Below are 11,838 nucleotides of genomic sequence, written 5' to 3'. Positions count from 1 at the left end.
TCCTTGCTGGAACTGTCTTTTGAAAGACAGTGACGATATCTTCACTTTATTTTTATCCTGAGATCTTTATATATTCAGCCATCTTTCTGGGTCTCAGGTTTTGCTGTCAGCCTTGTTCATGGACATTTCAGTGGTGACACCCAAGGAAACTGAGCCCACTGCATTTCCTTGAACGGGAGACAGACAAGCCCAATCTTCTTGTGCAAGATTTGAAACAGAGCTAACAGGTTCTGGCAAAGCAAAGCAAGCTTTGTTGCCCACAGTCACACCACGGCTACTAATTTTTCCCATGTTTTTCTTTTAATTTGAGTTTGGAAAGAGAGAAAGAGAAAGGTTATCTCTCCATGTCTCCCCTGTAGGCAACTGAGAGAGAAGCAGCATATAATGAGGAGGCTAAGCGAGTGGTAAAATTAAAATACACAAACCATTAAAACATTTAAAGGGTAGAAAAAAAGAGCACTCATGGCATCTGTTTTAGGTCAGCACCTAAGGATTTTCTTACAGTCGATATGGGAACTCTTAAGAAACATAAACATTGTTATATACAATAGCATCTTTATCAAAAGCAAAAAACTCACAGAGTGGGGCCATGGTACTTACAGTGTGAGAACATGAGTCTATCAAGTGCGAAAACTGCAAAAGCAGCAGAGGAAATAACTGACATGGCCTCTTGAGCTGGTGGCATAGGCTGCTTTGTTTGCATACCTGGACAGTGCATCTGGCACTCCCAGCAGTAAAATCTGAATTGACAGGTTTATGTCTCCATCTCTACAATACTACAGCACCACTGCAAAATGATATGTAACATCACACGTATTTTATACTTCTATGTGTATGTGTATGTAATTGTCCCTGGAGCCACAGAGACAGAGAGAGGTTTTTTGTCCTTCATATATATATATATATTTTGTAAAAGAACAGTTGTCTTCCAGTTCTTCTGATCAGCTCCTGTCAAAGACAAGAAGACAGACAAACTTCAGATCAAACTCAGTAACTGGCTTTTCACTTTTTTCAACAATTTCTTTTTTCAGTTTCTCATACTGAAGTTCTCAGCCTTTTGATTTGGCTCGTGGTGGAGTAAGCTCAAAATGAAATGGAAAGTCAATGGGCCCCATTACTCTCAGAATGCTTCATATTTTATGTAAAGCTATCTAATTAAGACAGGTGGGTACCTACAGTCAGAAATAATTTAATGTCTTCTCTATTATTTTGAGTATACAGTTCCTCAAAATTACCTGCCAATAAACTAAAGTCAAGCTTAAACACCTGTCTGAACCTCATGTGTATATTCCTTAAAAAGTTTTATCTTTTGCACAGGTAATATTTTCTTGATGCAAAACCATTGCTGATTTGAACATCTTCCCCTTTTCCCTGCGTGTCATTTCTAATAACCCATGGAAGGCAAAACCATTGTTTTCCAACCTTGAAATAGTGATCTTTTTTACTTTGAATTTATTTTAGAATTTTATAATTCAGTTTTATTTTTGTCAAATTTTTTTTTTTATAGGGCGTCTAAATCAGTAGCAAAGCCTAAACTTCAACTTCCATCCCTTTTACTTAAGAGGAACAGTCCAGCTGCTAGGCGTAGTTCTGGATGATGTTTATCTTTCTGAATTTTTGTGTTAGTACATTTTTGCTCACTGTCCACTTAATCTCTACTCTGCTGTTGTGAGACCTCACCTGAAATACTGTTGAGCTCTGCAGCCCCCAGCACAAGAAGAACATGGATACATTAGAAGGAGTCCAGAGGAGGACCACAAGGATAATCAAAGGGCTGGAGCACCTCTCCTATGAAGACAGGCTGAGAGAGTTGGGGTTGTTCAGCTTGCAGAAGAGAAGGCTCTGGAGAGACCTTACAGTGGCCTTCCAGTACCTAAAGGGGGCCTGGAGAAAAGAGGGCCAGGAAAAGCTGGGGAGGGACTCTTTGTCAGGATGTGCAGTGATAGGACAAGGAGTTATGGCTTTAAACTAAAAGAGGGTAGACTTAGATTAGATGTTAGGAAGAAAATCCTTACTGTGAGGGTGGTGAGGCACTGGAACGCGTTGCCCAGAGAAGATGTGGATGCCCCATTCCTGGAGATGTTCAAGGCCAGGCTGTATGGGGCTTTGGGCAACCTGGTCTGGTGGTAGGTGTACCTGCCCATAGCAGGGGGTTGGAAATGGGTGGTCTTTAAGGTCCCTTCTAACCCAAACCATTCTGTGGTTCTATGATTCCATAATCCTTTCCTTTTTTTTTGGCACATGTTATCATAACCCATAGATGTATACAATAAAATTCTTCTGTACAGAACTTTTCACCATTTTAATCTTTCAGTCTTAGAGTACATATTCTTATAACCCTACATGAAAGAATAGGTGGTGTACAGGTTTGCTATTGCTGGAAATTGTGGCTTAGCACAGGACTTGATGTCTATAAGAAATACCAGAGTTGGTGTCAAATTTTTTTTGTAGGAGTTTCTGCATGAGTTTACTCATGGAGAAAGGAGTTTCTGCATGAGTTTACTATGGACGAGAAGCTCAGAAGAGTACCACCATTCCAAAATTAAAGCAAAGAAAGAAAACACATAGAATCATAGAATCATAGAATATGCCGAGTTGGAAGGGACCCATAAGGATCATCAAGTCCAGCTCCTGGCACCGCACAGGTCTGCCCAAAAGTTTAGACCATGTGACTAAGTGCACAGTCCAATCTCTTCTTAAATTCAGACAGGCTCGGTGCAGTGACTACTTCACTGGGGTGCCTGTTCCAGTGTGCAACCACCCTCTCGGTGAAGAACCTCTTCCTGATGTCTAGCCTAAACTTCCCCTGCCTCAGCTTAACACTGTTCCCGCAGGTCCTATCACTGGTGATAACAAAGAACACTCTAAGGTCCTCATGAAGTGGGTAACTAGACAAGTGGTTATAAATCCAGATCCTGGATGTGAATGCTTTTCAAAGGAAAATGAGGGGGTTTTCATATTTCTAATATCTTCCTCTTAAGGAGTAAGTGTCTGTTCACACTCAAGCATAACTTTATATCTGAGAAGACCTGAAAATTTATGTTACCAGAAAAGGAAATATGGTGTAAGAGCAGTCCAACTTCTGAAAGAAGTAAACTCTTATGGAAGGAACATAGAATCTGGCTCAGCATGCTTGTCCGTCTCCTCCCATGATCAACCTTCATTTCCATATTACTCATATTCTTCAGTTTGTCAGTCAAAGTCAGTTAGGAGCTAAATATATGAGTCAGCCAAAGCCATTAGTGCAAATTATCAGTCTTTTGTCAAAGAAATGTGCGAAGTCACTACATGCTGATGAAGATCTTTATAACTGCAGCCTAAAAGCTGCACTGAGGAAAAGGTGTTCAGTCCTGAAATAGGTCCAGCTTTCCAAAGAGTTAAAGTAGAAAAGAATCTCAGCCCAAGCTGTGAATTATATTCACACTATTATTTCAATAATCTAAACAAATAAGACCAATAATTCTGTGTCTAAAGCTTCCCAGATACACTGCTATTAAATTAAAGGATCATCTACATATTCTTGCATAGCCATAGTCTGTTCTAGTACTTACACTGTAATTCTTTGTCTTGCAATATGAAGTATTTGAGACTGCACTTAATGCACAGGTGTAACATTAGTGGATGCTAGGAAAGCAAAGTCTACCGGTTTTTATTTTTACATTAAAGAATCACATGCAAAAATAATGACTTGGCCTTTTGGTCTCCCACAATATTTTAAACAAGCCTAGTCTGTTGATTTAACATAATTTCAATTTCTGGAGCACTATTCAGCATATATCTATAATCAGGAACTGCTTACAAAGGTAGTGCTAAATGTTAAACGAGGCATGCACGACAGCCTTAGAGACACCCTTATGACTAAGAATTTGCTAGTGAGAGTGGAAACTGCTACACAAAGGCTTCTCATCAAATCAGTCCACTTAGCAGGGAGGATTGAGATGGATTGGTTGTGAGGGATATAGTCTTAAAACACTCAGAACAATAGCACTGGTGTTGCCCCATATGCTGCGATATAACTGCCTTGTCTGTCTAGGATCAACTCTTCTTGAGCCCCTCCTCTGTTACAAACATGTTGCTGGTCTAAACTCAACTATATAATGATGTTTTGTTTGACTTAACATGAATGAACTATATTGTTTTGACCTGAGAGACTGTTGTGCTATTTATTGGCATTAGGGTTTCATGCCACCATAAAATTCTACTCAGAGTGCACTCAAAATGCAAATTTTCAATTAAATTTCTTATAATCATGCCAATATAAACTGGTAAAATTTTCAATTTTTTTTTCTACTGAACCAATATAAAAATTTTATAGCACTGAAATTAGGAGCTAAAGACCTTTTCCAAAAGTGTTCACAATTATTTTATCCATATTTTTAATATTCATAAAAGTGGCAAGAACAAAGTGAGGCAAATTTGCATTTCATATCGCACTAAAGCTACTCCACATATACACGATAACACATCCTGAGAACAATGAGATATCCTGTCACATGTATGCATTTTCTAAAACTGCACAAAAGGAGGTTTTCAGGGATGCATAAATTAACTTCCTACCTTTAAATTATTAACCCAGGCTGTTTCCTGAATATGAACCAATATCAAAGGACAGCTCTCCCCCACTCTTTTGCTCCCCTTAAAAAGAGCACACTCTATTGTCAGTCTTTCCTCACTTAAAGTTGATGACTTAAGAAGTGGAGTTACTTGGAGACTGAAAAGTGGTTTTAAATGAGTTTTTTACAATTCTTCTATTAATGCCACTTTTGGAGTGGGAGGGTGCATATTGTGGATATCATTAAAAAGTTACTTCAGATACCCTAACATAGTTATTTTGAGAAACAAATGAATGAGCTCTCCATGCTTTGATATTTAGAGAGAAACAGAGTTTTAATCAAGTTTCAACGAGTCCTTAAACAAGAAGAGCTGAACAAAGTCTTTAAACAGGATCTAGTCCCTGATCAGATATCCCAGAAGCACTTTCCTGTAGGCTGTGCAGCAATAGATGGACCTGTACACACATTTCCCTGAAGTGGTATTGTTAATACTGGCCCTCACCAGAGCTGAAACCATGTGACAGCCAACTGTGACTGATGGCTACATTTGTTACATCTCTTGAAGTCTGCTTTCCAAATGCCAGAAATTGGCAAAATAATCTTCAAAAGCATTTTCCGTTGACACTGTTTTTTGCAAAACCTGCAGTGTGATTGCAGACCATTTCAGAAGAAGACAAAAAAGGTCAAATTTGTAGATAAATGGTTATGAATTATTAACTCCCTTCTAGTAAGAGGTGATATTAAAAATACAATCTTAATGAATTCCTCTAGGGCCACATCCACAAATTAATGCCACATATGCAAAACTTTCTATGGGAAAACAAATTAGATTGATAAAAGTAGGAACTTAAAAGGAAATGTTCACAATGGCAGCCAACTGGACAGTTAGTGTGAATGAATGCGTTTTACTCAGCCAGCAAGTAACTTTACAGCAACTTTTTAAACCTAGTTTGGAGATTGCTCTGAGTCAATCTGCAATTGCTTTTTCAGTTGAAAATTAAGTGCTATTGAACATGTTAGTAGCACTTTTTCCACACAATCTTGTAAAACAAACAAACAAACAACAGCAACAAAACCAAAAAAAACTAGCAAACCAGTAACTATTCTAATGTAGAAATACATGTTTTCCATAAATACACAAAAGTCATGATTTAATAGCCCTAACTTCCTACTTTACAACTTGAAACCATCACACTTAACATTATCTAATAAAGGAGTGTATAACAATGCAAAGGTTACTATTTTCCGCACCTAATTCAGACAAATTAGCAATGAACACATTCTAGACATTACTCAGGATTTCTTACTTATCATCAGGTGAAAAAAAATTGACTTTTATTGACCTGAACTGATGTGCATTTAAATCAAGGTAATTTTGCCAGTGATATGGGACTGGGTATTAAACTCCTTTTGTTAAATTTGTACTTCGCTCATAAGCTCTTAAGTCTAAATTTGAACTGATTTCTAAGCAAGTATTTTTTTTTCTGTTCAGTGCTGCTTAACTAACTCACTGTTTCATTAGTTTTTACACATTGTGTAAAATGTTCTCCCACTCAGCATTAGAAGTGCTGAAGTACCAGAAGAAAAATAATTTTATCTGGGTATTGCAGTATGATCATATGGAATTATTACCCCAAAAATCTTATGATGTCACCCTCTCTCATTCTTATCTTATAGATCCAAAGATCTAAATAGTACATATAAGTACCCAAACTTCTGGATGATTATCTGACACTAAATGAATCTTCATAAATTCAATTCTAATTATACACAAAGCAGAGTTAACTTGGAGCAGCATAAGTTAATGAAAAAAAAAATCAGTAAAAGATTCAGTAAAATATTTCCTTTTGTAGCATAACTGTAAGTTTATGCTACATGAGAACTGTGCAGTTTGGGTGTGCTGATTACCCAAAGATATTTTCATGGTAGCCTGAGACTCCACACATACCAAAATGCAAAACCACATCTGTTTTCTCAGTTTAAATTGCTACATGATGCTCACTCAGCCTCTGTACTCTGGCATGTGCCAAAACCTTGGCTGAATAAAGAGAACGCCTGCCAAATATATCCACTTTCTAAAAGTATGCAAATAGAGGACTTTGGGGATGCATAACTCAGCCTTCTTTCTCAAAGTTACATTAACAATATCCCCCTTTGTCACTGGAGCAATGTAAACAAATGCTGTTGAAAAAAGAGGCAAATCCCTACCTACGTCATGCTTCTCACAGAATTTGAGTAGACTACATGTGGTCATAAAAAAGGGGGGGCTTTTTAAATTGCTTTGCATGTCCACATTACAACAGAACATGATACGAAGAGCATAGCTCAGCCAAAACAGCCTTGAGCCACCCTGGGTTGGGCTGAGGAAGGGCTGTGCTGTGGTTAGGAAACTGAACTGGGACTAAAGGTCTCTGTTCAATCATTCAGCCTTTCTGCAGACTTTGTGTGTGATCTTGGGTTGCTCAGTATCTACATCCTTCAGATCCGGAGATATGAAAAGGCAGTCATTATACTTCTTTTCTCCCATCCTTTGGCTTTCTGATGTGTGTAGACAGTCTTTTGCTACATGCTTTGTACAGAACTGAGTACATGATCCTGAGCTCACACAATACTTCTGTCATTTCACTATCAATAAATGGAGCTATCTATTATAATTGGTCGTTATGTTTTACCAGAACACTCATCACACAGAGCCAAGGCAGGATTGCTCACAATGTTCATGTAGCCCCTGAAGTCAGAACAAATCTTCCATGCACAAGGCTCTTGAGGATTCACAGACATCAGCCCAGTAAATAACACAGAAAATGTAGAAAGGTCACGAGCTGGAAGTTTTCAGTGCCTTTTTTTGCATACCAGAATATCAAGCTACAGTAGCTGCTTTCACGTTCTCAGCTTGCAGATCCCCTTAGCTTCCCCTGAGATGATCTGAGCAAAGTCTATGCTCTCCCTCCATATGTTCTCCTGGTCAAGCTCTCTAGTCTATGCTCTCTTGATCAAGCGCTCCAGCACCCTTACCTTTATTATTGCTATTATGTAATGGTAACTAGAGTACCATTCAGAAGTAGGTAAAAATGTCCTTAATTTTAAATCCAAGAGTAGTTCAACAGATTTGCATAAGGATTCTCATCCAATGTAGTAAGGAATAGACAGCTGGATAACTGGGTTATCAAATTCAGTCTCGTGTAGTTATCAGCTTACAGCTAACTATGACACATGCATTTAGCACACAGCAGTCTGTAATTCTCCAACAACACCAGGCACATCAGGCTGCATAATGTTTTATGACATCTTTAATAGAAAAGCAACAATGTACCAAGAGAAGTGTTCAGGAGGGGTCAGGAGGGTCACCAAAATAGTGATTCAAAAGGTGGTAAAAATCTTTCATAACCCCAAACTGGGCAACTGTCTAACCTAAGCATCCGTGTACTTCCTACATGCAGTATTACCAGGACTTCCCCAAGGTAGACCCTATCTTTTTCCTCTGCATCTGAATTTGAAAGTCATTTCCAGATTTGACTATGCTACTGGCTGTATGGGAGAGACATGATAGAGAGTTAGTTAGCTAGACAGATGCCTCAAGTCTTTCTTAAGCTCTTTGGAAAAAAAAAAAATCTCTTTAGCTCTGAATATAATACAATGAATAAGGGAAACAAATGGCAGTGAGAATAAAAGACAAAGATTAAAATTCTGTGGACTGTGTGGACGTGTTACTATTTAATTTTTTGCACTTTTCACTTTCAAATTCAGTAATTCATCTTTTATTGTGAACTGAATGGAAAAGATCTGGGATTTCATAAGTATTTATTGGTCTTACTATAAAGAACAATTCATTAGAAAAAATCTGAAGGAGGAAGAGAAAGTGACCTGCCTAGCAGTCAGACTGTCTATGAGCTTTCCAGAAAAAAGCCATTCTCCTTTCCACCAGAAAAGTGCTGAGTAATTCCCTTGAACTGCAGACATTCCCATCCTACTAAAACCAAAGGGAGCTAAGCAGCATTCACAGCTTCTTAGGGGATGCTCAACATGTTGTAGGATGGAGTGAGCAGGAAGTGATCTCAAAGAGCAGGTACACAGAAACAGACCTACTCCATTGCCTTCAGGCAAGCATTTCTCCAGCAGTTAATTTAAATGGAATTAAAATTCAGTGATCAAACACAGTCCTTTCAGAAGAAGAACAAGGAAGTTAAAAGTAAGGAACTGTGTTCATGCAACACTGTGATTGCAGTGAATGCCCCAAATGGTTAGAGCTGCAGATAAGAAAGATCCAAAAATAAGTGTGTCCATGATGCCCACAAATGGTATTTCTCACTCCTGCTTTCCCTGTTGAAAATGAATAAATCTAGCCTAGGAGTAATGACAGTCATGTAGAGGCAGTTTTGCCACAGAACACGTGAGAGTCTCAACAGAGTCAGCATGACTGCGGTACCGCCTCAGCTGGTATCGCTGGTCAGTTTTCTATGTGAGCCCTTACATAAAGGAGGTAGCAGTGAACTGGTTATATTTTTAATGCTCATTTTGAATAAGGTTGCTCTAAATTTATGCCCAGCCTCCTGTTCCCAAATTCAGCACCTGCTCATATCAGACAAATATTTTCTAACTGCAGAGCAATTAGGCAGCAGAATGAATGTTTCTGCGTGTATGCTCGAACATGCAAAGCCCCAGTGCATGCAGTGCATGCGTGCATGTATATGTGTGCAAGCACTGCCCTGCATATATATTTTGCTTTTTTGTTTTCCTTAGGAGGGCCATAGTGGGCACATAATAACGCCTTCCTCCCCTGGCCCCCCACGCTCACCAACACACACGCACCCAATCACATCGAAGGGACCTTGCAGGAGTCAAGGCCAGGGCTTTAAAGCTTTGCTACCATTTTTGACAAGACAGCCTCCTTCTCTGAAAAGGACGAGCTGGAGCCATCTTTCAGGAGTTTTCTTTCCCTGACAGAAATCAGCAGGGTTAGAATAAACTGCATAAGTTATCAGCTCCTCAGGAAAGAACATGAAAAAAAGCCCTTCTATCACTTAATGAAAAATAGCTTCTTTTTTGGACAGAACTTCATAGGCTTGCAATCAAGCCGTGGCTCCCCCCTCCTTTCCTTCCTTGACGTGCCATAGAGGCAAATCAAGTCGGCATCTATTAATAATATTTTCCCCTGCTCCTTTCATTTCTCTGCATGTCCTACCACTGTCAGGCCCCGTGATGGAGCAGCGCCTTTATCTCGTCCGAGTCTGGTCTGTCAGGGTGATAAACAATTCTAACAAGAATCAGAATAAAGATCTTCCCAGTAGACTCGGCAGAGAGATAGAGGCTTTTCTCATTTTCTCGACGGAAAAAAAAAAAAAAAAAAAATTTAATCTAGCAGCTCTGGCTTTTTTCAAGCGTCACATTCAAAGAGATGCAAATTTGTCAGAGCTGAGACCCCGGCTGACTCTCAGCACTGCGTGAATGTCAAAGGGGGGACTCGAAGCCTTTGACATCCCTGCCTTTTTTGGGGGCTATCTGCTGAAATAAAAAATAAAAAAAAATAATAAAAAAATAGAACAGGAGAGAAAAAAAAGGAAATGCTTTGTAGTGTGTGTTTCAACAATTTTCATAAGTTTTCGTCTGAAATAAAATAGTGCCGTTGGGAAGGTAAAGTGAGAGAGGGGGGAGAGGGAGAGAGAGGGAGTGAGAGAGAGAAAGAAAGGGGCAGAAGGGAACATAAACTTGTCCATTTGGATTTAAACATGCCATGTTAATAGTAACATTTTAAGATCATGGGTATCTGCTTGTACTTCACACACACACACAAAAAAAAAAAAAATACAATTTGCACAACCCTGACATGGGTGCTATGAGGATAGCATTTCACGTGTATGTGTCTGTCCTCATTTGTTTACATGCACGATTTTAAATGTGCAAGCAACCATATATGCATTCAGATTTATAGCCACTGAAGAACTGCACCCAGAGTGTGTGTCTGCACCTATCATAACTCTGTGTATTATTATGTGTTCTTTTGCTATATGTTGACCATATAGTCTCCAGTGAATGAATCAGAAATTAAGCTAGTATGCTAAAGATCATGCCTTCTGAAGGACAAATACAGTTAGAACTCAAGCACGATGATGATGTGAGGAGGAGGGGAAAGGGGTGTTGTTGCTTTTTTTATTATTATTTATTTTGATTACATTTTAATTATTAATTATTTCTTAAGGGGTTAGTAGTAGTAGTAGTAGTAGTAGTAGTAGTAGTAGTAGTAGTAGTAGTATTTAGTGACCTGCACTGTAAGAATTATAGAATAAATTAATCCTTAAAAGACTAATATCTGTCTCTTTCTTAGATATGGAAAGACAGCTGTGTTATTGTCATACAGTGGATGAAATTTGTCCCAAATGTGCCTATCCCTTCAGAATAAAATATTTCAAGAAAAAGGAGGATTTCATAAATCTGGAAGTTCAGAAGTCATGGCATTTTTATACATCTCTTGTTTCGTTAAAATAAATAAATATGCCTACTGCTTTAAGCATTAAAATGGACCACAGCAAATCCTGAAGCTTTAGAAATTAGCAGATCACGTCAAAGTGTGGTAAAGGGCTGATTCCAAGCCACACTTTTCCACCATATGTATAAATGCAATGTAGGGTCATCTATATCACCCTATATTCTTAAACACAAAATAATTTCGAAATTTGTTATTACGGAGGAAAAGTAAGTTCAAGGCTCTAGCAAATGTGGATCCATTGGGTAGATTTAAAGAAGGAGTTCCTGGCGTATATTACCATAGAAATGGGAAATAAGCAGCAGAAAAAGAATGCAGTCAAAAACTATTTATTTTTTTTTCAGAACTGCTCTTTACTGAAGAAATGTAGGCAAAGATTTGTAACACGGTCTGACCACTTCTGACCAAGACACCATGCCAGGACCAAGACAAAGGTGGCCTTTTCTAGTCGTATCTGTACATTAGCTCCAGCCTTTGGCTACCAGAGACATATCCTCACCCCTTAGTTTGGCTTCTGACCACTCAAATCAATTCCCAGGAGGCTTTTGAGGCAATTGCCTTCTTCTGTAAAGTATTCTAGCAACTACCAGGGATAAGCATCATACAGAGGCTGAAAATTATTGTGCCAATCCAGATCCAAAGGGCCTAGTTTAATCCACTCACTGTGTAGTAGCGAGCAATCACTGAGTAACATTTGTGTTGTGTAGAAAAGTATTGGCAATGGATTATGGGAATGTCCTGCTTTTTATTGCCCTTGTCTTCAGGCTAATTCTGAATTCAGTTACCACCTCAGTTACCACCTCC

The 11,838-nt window shown here is 38.7% G+C and overlaps 1 long non-coding RNA gene across 1 annotated transcript in view; it reads right to left on the bottom strand.

Moving 5' to 3' along the window:
- Positions 1 to 334: 334 nt before the first annotated feature.
- Positions 335 to 11,838, bottom strand: part of LOC136790982 (uncharacterized) — a 63,551-nt gene continuing 52,047 nt past the window's right edge. The window contains exon 5 of the long non-coding RNA XR_010831991.1: positions 335 to 948. This is a non-coding gene — a long non-coding RNA (uncharacterized lncRNA). The remainder of the gene's footprint in view (positions 949 to 11,838) is intronic.

Source organism: Anser cygnoides, chromosome 5 (genome assembly GCF_040182565.1).
Source record: "Anser cygnoides isolate HZ-2024a breed goose chromosome 5, Taihu_goose_T2T_genome, whole genome shotgun sequence".
Classification (NCBI taxonomy): Eukaryota; Metazoa; Chordata; class Aves; order Anseriformes; family Anatidae; genus Anser; species Anser cygnoides.
This window is presented reverse-complemented; position numbering and strand designations above follow the sequence as displayed.